At 41.7% G+C, this 17,691-nt stretch overlaps 1 pseudogene across 1 annotated transcript; it reads left to right on the top strand.

Moving 5' to 3' along the window:
* The first annotated feature begins 685 nt into the window (after nt 1-685).
* LOC311597782 (mitogen-activated protein kinase 6-like) lies at nt 686-2,868 on the top strand (annotated as a pseudogene). The gene has a single exon. The product of its transcript is annotated as a mitogen-activated protein kinase 6-like (transcript).
* Nucleotides 2,869-17,691: the final 14,823 nt, after the last annotated feature.

Genomic DNA, 17,691 nt, shown 5'->3' with positions numbered 1-17,691 from the left:
CTGGAGACCTGAGCCAACCTTTGGAGCTGTCCTTGGGCCTCGAATTGTCTCCATGAGTTGGAGAAGTCCCATTGTATCAGGGTAAGATGGAGGGTAACTTTAATTGTGATTACGGTGAGCTGGAGCCATGTGATCACTAACAAGAGATGTCTGTCCGCCACCATCCCCAGGGCTTCCTGTTGATATAGAGCTACAAAGGAAGAGAGGAAGCAAAGGGAAAAAGTGCTTCCCAGCGCCTGAGGATGCTGCTCAGTACCAGTCCAACACTGAATGTATCTGCACTGTGAGAGGATGTCCACGGAGGCCCGCTGGGTGCATATTCACAGTTTTGTCCCATGTAAAGTCAGTAGCATAGTAAATATGAGTGCACAGTATGTCATTTCATTCTGTTTGAGTTTCTTGAGTGTTCTCTTTAAATGTCTGCAGGGTTACTGCCCTTTCTTGAACTATAAGCCCTGCAATCTTGTTAATTCTCAATATGAGTAGAGATTTTTGAGCTTTAAGTCTGAGGGGAATTCAGCAGGTATGATTGGCATCTGCAATGAACATCAAGAAACCATCGAGCTATAGAAACATTGTTGTTTTTCTCCCTTTTTGAGAGATCTTTCCTTTTGGTGCCAGTTTTCTTCCTTGTTTATACAAGTTCAACAATTTGAAGGGAAAAGACAATTGTAAGGGTTTCAAAATGGCGGAGAAATTTCAAAGTCTCATGAACATTCATGGTTTTGATCTGGGCTCTAGGTACATGGACTTAAAACCATTGGGCTGTGGAGGCAATGGCCTGGTTTTTTTTCCTCCTGTAGACAATGACTGTGACAAGAGAGTAGCCATCAAGAAAATTGTCCTCACTGATCCCCAGAGCGTCAAACATGCTCTCTGTGAAATCAAAATTATTAGAAGACTTAACCACGATAACATTGTGAAAGTGTTTGAAATTCTTGGTCCCAGCGGAAGCCAGTTAACAGATGATGTGGGCTTCCTCACAGAGCTGAACAGCATTTACATCGTTCACGGGTGCATGCCGACAGACTTGGCGAACGCGCTGGAGCAGGACCCTTTACTGGAAGAGCGTGCCAGGCTTTTCATGTGTCAGCTGCTAAGTGGGCTCAAGTATATCCATTCTGCAAATGTGCTGCACAGAGATCTCAAGCCAGCTAATGTTTAAATTAACACTGAAGACTTGGTGCTGAAGATACGTGACTTTGGTCTGGTCCAGATCATGGATCCTCATTATTTCCATAAGGGTCATCTTTCTGAAGGATTGGTTACCAAATGGTACAAATCTCCACGGCTTTTACTGTCTCCTATTAACTATACTAAAGCCCTTGACATGTGGGCTACAGGCTGCGTCTTTGCTGAAATGCTGACTGGGAAAACCCTCTTTGCAGGTGCGCATGAACTTGAACAGACGCAGCTGATCTTAGAGCCCATCCCTATTGTTGTGCATGAGGAAGATCGGCAGGAGCTTCTCAGCGAGATTCCAGTTTACATTAGAAACGACATGACTGAGCCACACAAATCGCTAATTCAGCTGCTTCCGGGAATTAGTCGCAAAGCACTGGGTTTCCTGGAGCAGATTCTAATGTTCAGCCCCGAGGACCGGCTGACAGCAGAGGACGTGCTTTCCCACTCTTACAGGAACATCTACTCTTTTCCAATGGATGAGCTGATTTCCAGCCATCCTTTTCACATAGAGGATGAAGTGTATGACATTTTGCTTATGGATGAAACATATAGTCACATTTATAACCAGGAAAAGTATCATGATTGTCAGTTCTCGGAGCATGACTGGCCTATTCATGACAACTTTGATATTGACCCAAGAGCTCTGATGTCATTGACGAAGAGGAAGTTCAAATTGATCCTAGAAAATACTTGGATGGAGACCGAGAGAGGTATCTGGAGGACCCCACCTTTGACACTAGCTCCTTTGTTGAGCCTGGCTGGCAGTACCCGGATCACCATGAGAACAAGTACTGTGATCTGGAGTGTAGCTACATCTGTCATTACAAAACACAGTCGTCATTATGTTTAGGTAACTTGGTGTGGAGGGAGAGTGAGGTTAACCATTACTATGAGCCCAAACTTATTATAGAACTTTCCAACTGGAAATAGCTAAGTAAAGAAAAGTCCGATAAGAAATGCAAGTCAAAGTGTGAGAGGAACGGCTTGGTGAAAGCACAGATGGCGCTGGAGGAAGCATCCCAGCAGCTGGCTGAGAAGGAGAGGGAGAAGAGCCAGGCCTTTGACTTTGACTCCTTCATCGCAGGGACTCTTCAGCTCAGCTCCCAACATGAGCCTGCCGATGTAGTTGACTTGAATAGCTCAGTGTCCCAGCTAGAACTGAAAAGCGTGACATCCAAGCCAGTGAGCAGAGAGAAGCAAGAAAAGGGAATGGCTAATTTGGCTCAGCTGGGAGCCTGGTAGCAGTCCTCGCGGGACAGCCAGTTCGTGAACGTGAGCGGGTGGCGGGTGAGCGGCGGGGAGGAGTGCTTCCTCATCAGCCAGTTCTGTTGTGAGGTCAGGAAGGACGAGCATGGGGAGAAGGACAGCACGCACACCAGCAGCTACCTGGACAAGTTCTTTACCAGGAAAGAAGACTTAGAAATGCTAGAATCTGAGCCAGTGGAGGAGGGGAAGCTTGGGGAGGGAGGGCGAGGGGCGGGGCTTCTGAATGGCAGTGGGGGAGTTCCTCCTGAGCAAGCAGCTAGAATCCATAGGCACCCTTCAGTTCCACAGTCCAGTGAGGTCCCCCCTTAAGTCCATCCAGGCCGCGTTAACACCTTCCGCTATGAAATCTTCCCCTCAAATCCCTCACAAGACATACAGCAGCATTCTGAACCACCCGAACTAAACACTCAGCAGATATTTTTTATTCTTCATGAAATGTGTTGTCTTTTCTTTTATCAAAAATATTTTACGTCTGTGTGTGTGTGTGTGTGTGTGTGTGTGTGTGTGTGTGTGTGTGTGTGTGTGTTTTACTTGAATCAGAAGGTGTCGTTAGTTTGCAAGGATTTTTCTTGGTTCTCGGTTAGTGCAGACGTTTCCATTTGACCTGGCATGTCGTTTGCACACACACACGGAATAGAGCAGACGGGGCAGGAGGAGACAGGACGCGCTAGGATAAGCAGGCGTTCTCATAGACCAGTGACCTGCGTCACGGGAAACAAACCTTGTCGTGAAACTTACACAGTGAGACTACATAATTGCATGAAAAGATCTGTTTTTCCTGAAACATTTTTCTTTCTTTTTCTTTTCTTTTCTTTTTTTTTATTCATTTATTCTTGTTACATCTCAATGGTTATCCCATCCCTTGTATCCTCCCATTCTTCCCTCCCTCCCATTTTCCCCTTATTCCCCTCCCCTATGACTGTTCCTGAGGGGGATTACCTCCCCCTGTATATGCTCATAGAGTATCAAGTCTCTTCTCGGTAACCTGCTGTCCTTCCTCTGATTGCCACCAGATCTCCCCCTCCAGGGGACATGGTCAAAGGTGAAGCACCAGAGTACGTGAGAAAGTCATATCCCACTCTCCACTCAATTGTGGAGACTATTCTGACCATTGGCTAGATCTGGGTAGGGGTTTAAAGTTTACCGCCTATAGTATTTTCAAGTTTTTCATACTGAACACATTTCTTAAGACACATGGTATCACATGTGTTATCTACCTCAAGTATGTGGTAAAACATAAGCCACCCACAGTGCTCCATGGCATATACATTTCTATCTGGCCAGCGTTTATTGTAGTAAACTACTGAGACTCTTTCACGTTTATATATGTCCTGCTATTCGTTCTTTATAGTGAAGTGTTAAATATATCACATCTTATTTATTTTTAGCAAATCAGTATATTTTCTGTATTTAATTGTAAAAGATAACTTAGTTTTTCAGTTTATTTGCAACTGCCCTTTTTTCCACTTGGCACTACGGTTTGCTGCCTGTCAAGCTGATGATGTGACATTAGCTTGCTCTGAGCATTCCGTGTACCCATGTACGTTAAATAAAGTACGCACTGTGTATAGGAATCTGTATTTTGGAGGTGCTTGATCTCTCTACAAAGAAAAATTAGGAATTTATTATAAAATGCTCCTAGAAGTATTAATGATGTTTATTTTTTTTTAACTTATAATGTTAGACTTGTGTGCATGGGAGTAATTAAGGCACATCATTATTGTAGTTTAAACATTGTACATGATAAGACCCGTCCCACCCCCGCCCCTGTTTTTACTGTATGTTTTTATTGAATGATATATTTTCCATCCCTAAGCGAGCATGAATAAAATTAGGTTAAATGTAACATGTAGCTTCTCAGTCTTTTAGAGTTTGTTTTATGTTTTATTTTGCTGAATCCTGTCTGTATCCTTGGTTATCTTATTTGAAGGGAAAAGACAAATAAAGATGGCCAGCAAAAAATTGAAATGTAAAAGGAAGACATTTAAATCCCTGTGGATGTTTCTTTATTATAATAAGAGACACTTTGTGGTTAATTAATTAATTTACATAAAAATGCTAACACCCTTACTTTCTGCAAGCACTTGCCTCTTTGAAGCAAAGGAGTAAGCAAAAATTTCCCTCTCTCTTTCTGAGTTCCCATTCCTACCTATTTTTGTGACGATAAAACATAAAAGACCCTACCACTTTTATTTTGTTGTTGTTGTTTTTAATTTATTATAATTTATTCAGATTACATCCTGATTGTTATCCCCTCATTTGTATCTTCCTATTCCCACTCTCCCTCCCTCTTCCGCCCTATTCCACTACCCTAGATCTCTGAAAAATGGGGACCTCCCCCACCATATGTGCACAGTTTATCAGGTCTCATCAGGATAGCCTGCTTTCCCTTCCTCTGTGTGCTGCCAGGCCTCCCTGCCAAAGCGGAAGTTATCAAATCGAGGGCACCAGAGTTCATGTCAAAGGTAGTTCCCACTCTCCCCACAAACCCACAACCATGGAGAATGAGCTGTCCATTGGCTATATCTGAACAAGGGGTCTAGGTTCACTACATGAATTATCCTTGGTTGGTGCATCCATTTGTGTAGGCTCCCCGGGTCCAGATCTGCTGGCCTCGATGGTCTCCTTGTCGGGCTCCTGAACCCTCTGGATCCTCCCATCCCTTCATTTTTTCATACCACTCTTAGTGCTCTGCCCAGAGTCTAGCAGTGAGTCCCAGCATCTGTCCCAATTCCCTGCTGGGTAGAGTCTTTCAAAGGACATCTATGTTGGGCTAATATCCACATATAAGTGAATATATACCATGCATGTCTTTCTGGGTCTGGGTTACCTCATTCAGGATGATTGTTTCTAGACCCATCCATTTGCCTGAAAACTCCAAGATTTCCTTGTTGTTAATAGTTAACACCCTCATTTTATTATTATTTGCTTCCACTTTTAAGGTAGAGTTTATTATCTGTTGTCAGAGACGTAGGATAAAGAAAACCTCAATCGCTGCACTACCTAACATCTCTAGGTAAATAAAATATCGTGAAATATTGTATGATGAAGATTTGTAAGGAAATGAATGTGACCCAGACCAGTATGAGGAAGAGGGTGAAGGAAGTGATGACTATGGAATACTTCAGATTTATCATAATGTTTGCTTTCTTCCTGCTTCTGACTGAAAATTAAAATTTAGGAATGGTTGAGGGCATCTAGGAAGATGATTCAGACAGTAAATCACTTTTTCTAAACCCATAAGGAGCTTAGCTCAAATTCCCAAAACCCCTGCAGAATTCCTGGTGCATCAGGAGAGCATCTGTAACCTAAGCATAGAGGGATGGGGGCAAGAGAATTGCTGGCCAGCTAATCTTGCCAAATTAGTTACTTCCATCCAGGTTGTAAGAGACCTGTGACTCAAACAATAAGGTGAAAAGTGACTAAGAAAGACACCTAACAGCCATCGATTTCTGGTACATACACACACACACACACACACACACACACACACACACACACACACACATACACATATATCTCAACCTATAAGATTGCATGCAATACTGCCTTTGGATAACTTTCCTTTTATCCATTAGGGGAGTTTGCTCATTTTTTAAAATGGTGGATTTTATTTTATGTCTCCAGAGACTATATTGTATTGGATGAATTCTTCTGTAAAGAAAAAACAAAACACAAAAATCCGTAGCTGGAGCCCAAGGTCAGAAGTCACAGCTGCCTAACCCTGGAGAGCTTAGTCCAGTGATCTAATTCAAGCAAAATCCTCTTTCTAGTAGACTGAAAGTTTCAGGTCTAAAACTGATATTTTATTTTCTCCATGTCAAATAATGTCACTTACACTGTTTACTGGAGCTCATTTCAGGTACTAATTTTGACAAAGAAAATTTCAGCCTACCTGCCCTACAGAAAATGCCTCATGTCCCATAAGTTCTGCTTCAGGCAGCTTCGACTCTGACCCTGTGATTTCTTAGGGGAATAGTGATTCAGTTATGCATGGCCAAAAGGTTTTCCTGGGGTCACTCTCATGACTAGTTCATGAGTTTTTAGTACACATTTATGGAAGCATAGCTGGACCAGCTGCAGTGTTTCATTGCAAAGACTTGCTCCCTCACCTCATTAAGGAGCTCTGGAAAGCAAAACAAGGAACACTTGGAAGCCAGGTCTCCAAGGATGTCTATCTAGGGCTACACAAGGACACATAACGCTTTCAGGGACACAGGGTTTTGGATAACAGTATTGTAAGCTACTATGCAATTAGGTGATGTGGCCAAGGAAAAATCTAGTTATCAGCTTGAAGTGATTTCCTTTGCTATTGTAAAGTTAGTCTCAGATTAAGAAAAAAATGTTTAACTCTCTCAAGTGCTTTGAAATGGCTATCATTTAAGAGAACAACAGAGAAAGGACTTCTTAGCAGATAGTTATCCTCTTGTATTGATTTGTAATCTGCAATCGTGTTACTATGTCTACCCCATGTTTGTCTCACAGCCAATACATACTTAGGATTGAAGCAGGAGCAAGAAATGATGTCTAAAATTTCTTCCAAGGAGACATTTTAAAGGATATCCTATGAGCATCGTATAAGGATATGTTAAACTTTAAAAACAACTTCACCTGTAAAACTTTGTCTCAAATGCATTGCCTGGCCCAACAATTACCCTATAAGTGATCAATGGTACTTCACATAGAAGCTAAAAATTGAAGATAGAAAAGGAAAACAGACTTGTTGCACTCTGAAAACAATACAGGGCATCTGAGAGGTAACAAAATGACTTTCTTTCTGGACATGCAAAGTACCAAGGAAGAGGACATTCAAGCCTAGAGAAACCAGAACACAGAGCAATATCTTCACAAGAGGAAGAGTCGTGTGTGGTTGGGTTTGGTGAGTGCGTAGATACTGAGAGAATAAAGAGGCCCAGGGATGAGATGGTTTGTAGATACGCCCACTGGAACTGTAAGGAACACCACCACCCATTCTTCGAGATTTTCAATTCACTTGTATGCTCTGATCAGAAAATATTGATGAGCTAAAGCCTTATCAAGGAAGCAGAACTTGGAAGGAAAATAAAGGGAATTTACCGAGGTAAAGGAAAGAATGATGTGGTGGTTTTTAAGTAGGTTTGTAAAGTTCTGGGTTTGGATACTCCTTCTATCAAAAGATGGGGTCTAATTCTCTTTCCTTGGACATGCACTGGATTGTATAACTCACTTCCAAAAAATGGAATGTGGAAGGAGAGATCAAGTGTGGGCTTTCAAGGGAAACAGTGCCTAGTATGGCTTCCATCTGCTGTTGCTCTTCAGCCCTCCTCTTAGTTGACAGTCCTTAGACCAATGGGGACAATGAAGTAGATTCACAGCAAGGTCCTTGTGAGGAGCAAATTGAGACTCTCTCACTGACCGAGTGAAGGAGCCACCTGGACAGCACCCTCCAGCCTCACAACTCTTCATAGGGTTGTGTCCCTGAAGAAGCCTCGACTCTGCCTTAGGAAACAGACCTGAGCTTGAGCCTGAGTTAACCCACTTCTGAACTTCTGTGTGGCTCAAGTGTGGGACTGGTTCGTTACAGTGCATTGGATGATGGGTGTTGATGATACCATCATCTGAAAGGCTGCCATGGCCCAGATCCCGGAAAGCGGCCTTTCCCGTGACAATGGTAAAGGAGAAATAAACACAAAAATATTTCACAAGATACATCTTGATGATTGTTGTATAAAGAAGTAAACAAAACAGGGAGATGGTTCTGAGAAAGGATGAAAATGCTGGTGGTCATGATTGGTGTATACACTGGCAAAGCGCCGTTAGGGAAAACAAGGTTTTATCTTGCAGCAATACAATACTAGACTACAACGAAAACTACAGTACAAATGACAGAAAGTTGAATTTACAAGATGGCGTTCAATTACCCCATTTTGCCGAAAAAGCCGCAGTAGTCTCACAAGGCCCTGTGTTGTGGAGGACCTTGTACCTGCTTTCATTCTCTGCTCTTTCCTTCTTGAAATTCTAAATCAGTTTTCAACGAAAGGTTCAGTCGTTTTGCACTGGACCAGAAGATTAAGTACCTCGGCTGGTGTACGATCAGCTTTTCCCTGTTGATTCGGGAAAAGTTGTTTGGTAGCTGGAGGATTTGCTGCCTTCAATGTAACGCTCAGATGAGTAAGGCCAGAGAGAATGGTTTAGTTTTGTTTAGTTCTTATCACCCCAGATTGTTTCCCACTAAACAGTATGTTCCCATTAGTTCCCATTTTCCAGTTGGTGAGTCACCATGATAGCTCTTGGTCTAAGATGCTTAGACCTCTTTGCATTTAAAGTGCTAATACGCAACATGCCTGAGTCTCAGATAGGAGTTCTACTTCAAGAAGACAGAGATCCCACTGCGGAAATGCTCGCCCACCAGGAAACACCATATCTACAAGTTGTAATGTTGTATAACACTGTGCAGCATTCCTCAAATCATACAAGTTTACAATGTAATAACCTGGGGCCAAATATTGAAGAAATGTCATGTTTTCAGTGAGATCTAGTTTCTGAGAGTAAGCTGGATATGTTTTTTCCAAAACACAAGTCTACCCTTGAGCAAGAATAGCCTATTATGCCAAAACCACATATTCTTTTATTAACATAGTTTGATAAGAGTAGAATATAGATACTTAGTCTGCTCCATTAATCTGTGAAAATCCTAATTTCAGTCTCCACCCACTTCATTTTTCATGAGCAGCCAATGAATATTAAGTTGAGGAGTTTAAAGCATTGTAACTCTAAATAATACTATAGTATATTTGTAAGCCTATTTCATTTCTAGAGCTCTGAAATTTAATTATTTGCTACCCAAAGTTTAAATTATTGGGAAATAGAATGAAACAGGAGTACATTAGCAATAAAAAAAATAGTGACAAAGTATTCATCCTTGTTTCACTAGACCCACAGTCGTCATTTTCCATCATATTAGTCTAAATAGAACTACAAAATTAAACATTCAGAAGCAAAGGACGGTATGGGCACAGGATACATCACAGTGGTGTTAACAGCTGCGTAATTAGTTCATATAATTAAGTAATTGGGAAGTCAGGAGAGTTTTTATAGACACCCAGTATTGTGTGTTGTTTCTCAACCTATTAGGGAACAAAACGTAATCCTGTTTTGCTCAAGAAGCTTTCAATACTACAATTTGCTAAATGCTAGAACAGGGCATCTTAACCCTGACCTGTGGACTTCCATGGACTAAAGAGGCTGATAACTTCCCCTGAAGTTGGACACAAAATGCAGTGTTTTGGGCATGTGAGGAACAACATGGTATTTCTCAATCTTGAATAGAAGCCCTCTTTTCCACATGTCTCCTTCCCATCTGGTTGATGAAGCTCCATTAAAATCTCCTGGAAACATCTGCGCCACTGTGCTTCTCGAGCCTCCCAGCCTGTGGAAAGCCTCTTCTGTTAGTCTCCTGTAACTTTTATCTGTGTCATCCAGATGCTCTTTGTCACACCTTGGCCCATTTCTCAATTCTAACTGGTAGCCCTGGACAGTAAATGCCACTCTATCCTGTTTTCATCATATTCCTGGAATAGGACTCTCTAAAAGGAGGTTTTCCTTGAGTATTGTTGGGTTGTGTCACCCCTATCGCCAAAATCTAACCATCTGAAAACTGCCCCCAAATGTATCCCCTGTTCACCTTGCTCCCACGTCCATACTGTCCAACCAAATCCTACTTCACGCCTGTCACACCTTATGAAATGTGTCACATTCTTTAGTACCACTCACCTTCTGCATTTGTTTCATCAGAATGGACAATGGAGTGTTCAAATCTGGGTTTGGGAAAGAGTACTTTAAGATTACCATAATATCATGCAGCAGAATTTCTCTTCTCAGGGTTTTAAAATATTTCCATGTCATTGAAAAATATATAAAGCCCCTAAACAGCACTCTCACTCAACCTCAAGAAGCAGGAATTTTGTAGAATATCTACTTAAACTGCAATCTCCAGTTGTAAACTGGTATAAACTAACAGGGCTTGCTTTCTTGTTCACACAATCACTTGGTGCAGGTGAGTGTAAGTACTGTGTACATTCAGCACACATATGTGGTTTTTATATAAGATGCTGTCTCTTCACTTGTGTTATAATACTAAGATTTAATTTGGTTTAGAATTCTCTTCACAGTTACTTGTACCCCTTTTCCAAACTGGAGTTCCCGAGCTATGGGAGCCAGAGCTTGTGCTTCCTGGGTCTAGCCTGCATGTGCAGACAGAAGTGTCACTGTACACTTTAGCTGAAATTTCCAAAGGCTTATCATGGAGACTGGAGAGATGTCTCAGCAACTAAAAGGCAGATGGTTAGTATAAAGAACCCAAGTTTGGCTCGTAACACACACATGAGGCAGTTTACAACTGCTGTTTAACTCTAGCCCTGGGGAGGCAATGTTCTCCTCTGACCTCCACAGGCACTGCACTCACACCCAGACACATACACATGGACACATAATTACAAAGAAAACAAAACCTAAAGGGGGCAAGTCACACTGGTTGTAAATGTTAAGAGAACTACAGATTTGTGTATGAAAGAAGCAGCCATATCCTTCCGTAAGCTGTTCTGAACTGACTGACAGACAAAACAGGCAGACAATATGAAGGAAGAAACCCCTGCCCTCAGCATTTCTTCCCATCTGGAAAATATGATGAACATTACCAGAACAGGCAAACATAGATCAGGGAAGATACAGGCTCTTAAAGGACTTGGATTGCCTTTACTTGACTAAGACTCACACCAATCTTGCTAAGGGATCTTTGACAAGGATGTGCCCTTAAGCCATCCTGGGCAGACTTTCCCTCTCTTGCTTTCTGACTCCAGCTCTGCCCTTTGCACAGTTTCACTGCAATTAGATAGCATCTCCCTTGCCAAGCACTCTGTAGGCGCTTGCACATCTGTGACTCAGTTCAAGCCTTGGGTGGAGTGGTTTCATCTTCTGTCAAGCTCCTGGAAACCAGGGTTCCAAAGTGAAAGGGATCAAAATGAATTCATGGTAGGCACAGAAGGTCTTTTAGGACATGTAATGACAACATCCTCCAACCACTCTCCCAAGAACCCTTTCTCTCTATGTTATTTTGTTGGGAGAATACTCTTGAGTTTTCTGGATAATTTTAAAGACTTGGTTTTAGCTATGCAGAATGTTCCTTCAAATGAAGAACGAACCACAAGGTTCAATTGATCACAAACCCTCCTCATTTAAATATTCCCTGACAAGTGAAACAAGGAAATGTCTCAGAAGATGAACATCTAGTTTGGATCTGTTTTCTGATTTTATTCACTTATTATTTTTTGTGCAAAGTCCTGATATGTAGTCAAAGCTGATTTAGAATTCATTGTGTGTTCCAGGTTGACTTTAAACTTGCAATCCTCCTGTCTCTGCCTCCTAGGTACCAAAGTTTACAGGCAGGTACTGCCATGTCTGCAGATATTAAAGGAACACTAATCTCAAAGTATTTTATGAAATATAGGGAACAAAGTTCTAGCCACTTTTAGACTAAGAACAATTGCCAACCATTGCCAAACAGCCGGTCTGTGTTCTTCTTATTCTTAAAGCTTAAAGAATATGAAATATTCAAATATATCGTCTTTCTTGACTCCTGTCTTTCCTGTAGTTGATCCTCACTTCCCTAACCTGTCCCATTAATACACAGCTGCACATTGTTCCAAAAAGGACCTGCTGATCTATTAGGATTTCATCGTGTTGGGTTTCTAGGTCCATATACACACTTTCTTATGTGCCACAGCTCTGTGTGGGCCACTCTGTAATTTTGAAATACTTGGTTAACTGCTATCTATTTAGTTCAGCATCCAGCTAAATCATATTTCACTCAGGTTTGCTATAGGGATTAAAATATTACAACAGCTTTGAGTAACTACTTCAGGGAATTAGGATGTGAGTGTCTTTTAACATATGCTCGATTGAGGGAAAACAAAAGTAAATGCTTTTAGAAACTACCAGAAGATCACAATTAAAAGATGCATGCTTTGGTTCTCAAACACATGTGACAAGGTGGCTTTCAATAAAGCTATGCGAGCAGCAAAGGGGATTAGAGCTTTTTATGGGTCATGATGCTGTAGAGAGGTCACATCACTTTTTGTGCATAGTTTCTCAGCCATGCACACATCTGATGCAACAATATCTACCACACTGTTTCCCCATTACCACAGGGTTGGCCACGTTCACCTTTTGCCACATGGTGGAACAGAGAGCAATCTGTTCTTGTAAAAAGGATGCAAGCTGTTCCTATTTCTAATGGACATAGTTTTCTGGAGATACAGCATTACTATATAGAAACATTGGTACTTCTAATACAGTGAACATGGGCGTAGCACTTCCCAAGTCATTAAAAGAAGTGGGCAAAGATTGCTTTACCTAAAGCATATTCAAAAACATTTTAGTGGCCCTGATCTTAACTCATACCATGCACAGGCACATGAATCAAGAAGGGAGAACAGCAGATAGGAGAGAAGAAGGACTTGAAAGAATGGGGGGGGGGGGAAGAAGTGTGGAGGGGGGAGTGGGAGGAGAGTGCAGAAACATTACTGAGAAGCCCCATTTCAGACAGTGCTATTTCCCTTCTCACAAAGAGAGAAAATTTAGGTGTACAAGTATCAGATGGCTTTCTTGATGCCAAAGCCCTACAGCATTCACTCCATAGTGCGTACTTTCTCCACAATGGTGGGTTGCCTCCTCTCTAAATGGTTGCTAACTTTTAAATGACAGTAATAAAATAAATACACCATAACTCCTATAAATTAATGTAAGTATTCCAAAGCCTTCAACCTCTAAAGTACACATCTATGTATCATCCAGAGAGAATATACATCTCATAGAAGCATAGAATAAGGATAGAGTTACCTGGCTCCGGCTACGTGATTAAGTAATTGTGCCGGGCTTAACATGAGGAAGACTATTAGTGTTCAATAACTTTTAGTAATCTAACTAAATGGCCAGCAGCCGCTGGTGAGGGCAAGTAGATGAGTGTTTGTCTTGTTCTCCTGGAGAGTATGCTTAAAAGGCTTGCTGGGCACTACAAAAGGGAAACAGCTTAGAAACATGTCTCTAAGATGGTTATTATTATCACCACTTAACAGGTAAGAAGTTTACAGCTCAGAGACATGTGATATATTCAGAACTGCTTGGAAGTGGCAGTGTGGGTGACACATCAAGATACTTTTATTGCCAGGTCCATAAAAATATAAATTCTGCTTTTCCTATTAGCGGGTGATACATTTAAGCATGACAATTTACTAGCTTATGATCTTTCCATTTTAATGTGGATATAGCTAAAATATTGAGTACTGTGTACATAAATTAGCAGCTTCAACATTGTATCTTGACACTCAGTATATGATACTTTAGTGATTATTATTATATTAAATTGAGAATAAATTATATTCTTATCATTTATCACTAGAGTAACAGAAATCATTTAAAATCAGCCTTCCTGACCCACCAAAAAATTGGAGTATATTTTCTACTACTAACAATGGAAAACCAATGATTTCTGTGTGCTGGATACCATTCTAGCAGCTTGTAAATGAAGCTGGGATTCAACTGGAAACTCCCTGGCTTCAGAGCCTGTGTTCTTCATGACGTCTTCCTATCAGCACTAACAGAGGACACATATAGAGGTTGAAAAATAACATACAAGACCACTGACAGAAACTCATCAAAAGTATCACTGTCGTGGAAGGCAAGACAATTGTTCCAGTGACACATAGGGCATTATGTTTCATATCCATTGTTAAAATGTGACATCCCAATGCAAAACAAGTTTCTCACTCAATCATGGTCTTGGGTAAAACCCACCTACACACGTTTCTACAGATAGTTTTGAGTCAGTCTGGAAATCAGAGCTGTGACGATGACTCTCTGGATTTGGAGTCACCTAGGAGACATTTCTGTGCATGCCTTTGAGGGTTTCCAGAAAGGCTTAACTAAAGAAGCAAGATCTCCATGAATGGAGGCGGCTTGTATTGTGAGGTATAGTCTTGGACTGAATAAAAGTGAAGCCAGCTGAGAAGCAGCTCTCCCTTTCTTTCATTCCTGATCCACCCGACACGCCACTCAGCCACTGTGTCTCCCCTGCCATGACAGACTGGATCCTCACCTATGAAACAAAATGGATCCTTCCTCCTTTAAGTTGTTTCTTCACATGCTTGGCCATGGAGGTGAGAAAATAACTAACACCATGTTTGTTAAGTAATACACTTAGTCAGCTATGAAGTAGCCCCTGTGTCACTGTGCGGAGGGAGGCCTGCAATCTTAGATGCTGACTGAAAACGCATTTGGGGATCTAATCTTGTAATGTCCACACAGCTTAAATAATTCAGGATAAGTTCCCAGGGTAAGGGATGAAGCCAACGTGGCATTTGTTAAATAACTGACGTGTGTGCACACACGGGTACTTGTTCACTTGAGTGGGTTTCTCTCCCTTATTCAATACAGAAAACACTCTGCTTTAAATATCTACTTCTTGATTTTTCCGCAGTCCATATTACTCGCATGCTGACTTGAGAATAATTTGTTGAAAAACAACTCCCATTCTAAACTCTAAGTACATTAATTTCTACCTTGAGATTCTAAGAAAACGACATTCCTCCCTTCCCGCCTCCAGGATTAATTTTTTTACAGCTTACCTCATAAAACCCCTCCGCAGTGTGGCTCTCTCCTGGCCCCTTCTGGATGAATCACCCGATTCTGACACAGGAAAGGGAGCCCATAGGCTATCTCAACCCATTCGGGTGCCTTATTCCTATTCACTGGTGTAAGTGGCAACGAGGGTTTAGAATTCCCCAGGGGCTTGCTGCATTCAGGTACTGTACTCAGCACCCTGGGACTCATGAAGCTCTCTCCAAACTTTAGTGTTTAGGAGACATTTACTGCAAGTCCCACCTTCTCTTTACTGACAGTCTATCTGGATGCTAACCTGATGTCTCCGGTTGGTTTATTGTCAGTAGAAGAAAGGTATATCAGAAATCTCACATACCCTGAGCTGGCTTCTGGTCCTGAGAAATTTCCCATTGTTCCTGATAGGATGTTTATACACACATCAAAGGCACTCAGAGTCACCATCTTGGGTACCTTGTAAGTTTTAAGGTTATTTGGCAGGAAAATAATGCCAACTTGGAATTACCATCTGGGTAAGAAACATAAAGAATGTCCCCATGCTACGACTTTTCACCACATAATTTATTCTGTAACTAGTCAGCAGTGAGCCAAAAGAATATATGTTTATTCTATTGCTCTATTCTCTGTCTCTGTGAGGAGATGTTTGAGGAATTGAACGTGAGAGATCGATTTCCACTCACAGTTTCAGAGGTGTCTACCCACATCCTCTTGTCGTCCCTCCGTATAGGCCCGTGATGAGGGTAGACACTGTGACGGGGAAACAGTGGCAGAGCAAATCTTCCCACCTCATCTGGACCAGAAATCATGTGGTAAGAAGGTCAACCCTGGATTACATAAGAAATCAAGCAAAGCATGAGTCTGCAAGGAACAAGCTACCAAGAAGTACTCCATGGTTTCTGTTTCAAGCTACTGCTTGACTTCCAAAACATGGAAGATTAAGAAGCTCTTTGCTTCCTAAGTTCCTAGGTTCAGAGTGTTTTATCACAGTAACGGAGGTGAAGTGGGAGCACTAGACAGCATCTCTGGACGTTGCTGCATTTGCGGTTGGTTGCAGTTTCAGCGCATGAACATCTCGGGGTTGAGGACTCCAGATCCCAGCTACAGCATCTCTACTTCATTGTTGTCTTTTGCTGATGACCATGCTGAGTTCTCCATTCAGCCGGCCTCTTCTTTTCCTTGTGGTACTGTAAAAGCAATCAAGAAAGGACTGGAGGTGGGCTACATAATGAGCGATGGCAAGCGGTGGCTTCCAAGGTGTATGAAGAGGCTTCTGAAACAGGACAAACCACGGTCCCACAGTAGCAACTGGAAGCGGGGAGGCAACTAGTATTATGAGGAGATTCCTCTGTCTTCCTTCCAAGAACTGGAATTTCTCCACGTGTGCACCTAAAGCACAGGCTCAACCCTTTTACCTTACATTTTATCACCTTCTTTAGTAACTTGAGTGCAGAAAAAAATATTTTCTAGGTTAAAAGAAAACTTCCCAGTGCCTAAACTAACATTTAATGCCGTGTTTTGGGTAGGGAAAAAATCTAGGAGTATAAGGGTGATCTGGAAAAGACAATTAGCACACAACAGGAGGATTGTCATCAAGAGGGACTAGTGACTAACGTCATCAGCCTTCAGGTGCTGTCCTCTGTCACACACACCCCTGAAATGCGTAGGTTGAAAGCTATTACTTGCCATGATAGATTATGAGGAGGAGCCTCTGGGAGTTTACTACTTCATGAGAGCTTGACTGCCAGGCACAGGATTAGAGAGCTCACCTCAAAGGGCCAAGGAGTCCAACAGTGTCATTCAAAGTGACTGACCCTTTCCAGAGGACAAATCTATTGGTACCTTTGACTTTGGACTACCTATTCTTCACAACAGTAAGCAATAAAATTTGATCGTAACTTATGCCTTCTAATATTTGGTTATAGCAGCCTAAACAGAGTAAACAGAGAGTGTTTTCTGAGATACAAGCTTTACGATGACACTTCCTGATTTTAAATATTTGGTCCCAAATAAGTAAACATCAATTAATTCTATTCCATAATGCTGAAGGCACCATTGTACGACCTCTGTGTATGCCCAATAAAGATGATTACATGAGACCCTGACATCAAAACTGCATGACTGATCTAAAGTACAACAGAAGTATTAGCAATTTAATGTTATGAAGCTCTACACTCAAGGGAGACATTCAGGATAAAGGTAAGCCCAGAACAACAGTGAGAACAGCTCAGCTTCACAACACAATATATAATCCACTGACTAAGATCTAGTCATAATGGCTGACACTCTAAACCCAGTGCTTAGGAGATGGATGAAGAAGATTCAGGAGTTCAAGACAAGTGTCAGCTATGTAGGGAGTTTGAAGCCAGCCTTTTGAGATATTGTCTCGAAATAATTGTTTTTAACTCTCATGATCGTCACGCAATCGTCCTTAGGCTATTTGACCTAAGGAAGACAAGCCAACTGAGTCTAGTGAAGAAAGAATTCCCACTTCATATCATAGCAGTAAATGCTGAACCCAGTGTCCATGTTACATGAGAGAAGGTGGTTGTAATACTATGGAAACACAAGTATAATTCAGGATGAGTCTCC

The sequence above is a fragment of the Acomys minous genome, assembly GCF_964271855.1.
Source record: "Acomys minous genome assembly, chromosome: 5".
In the NCBI taxonomy this organism is placed as follows: Eukaryota; Metazoa; Chordata; class Mammalia; order Rodentia; family Muridae; genus Acomys; species Acomys minous.
The sequence above is the reverse complement of the archived record's forward strand: the minus strand, read 5'-3'. Positions and strand labels throughout refer to the sequence as shown.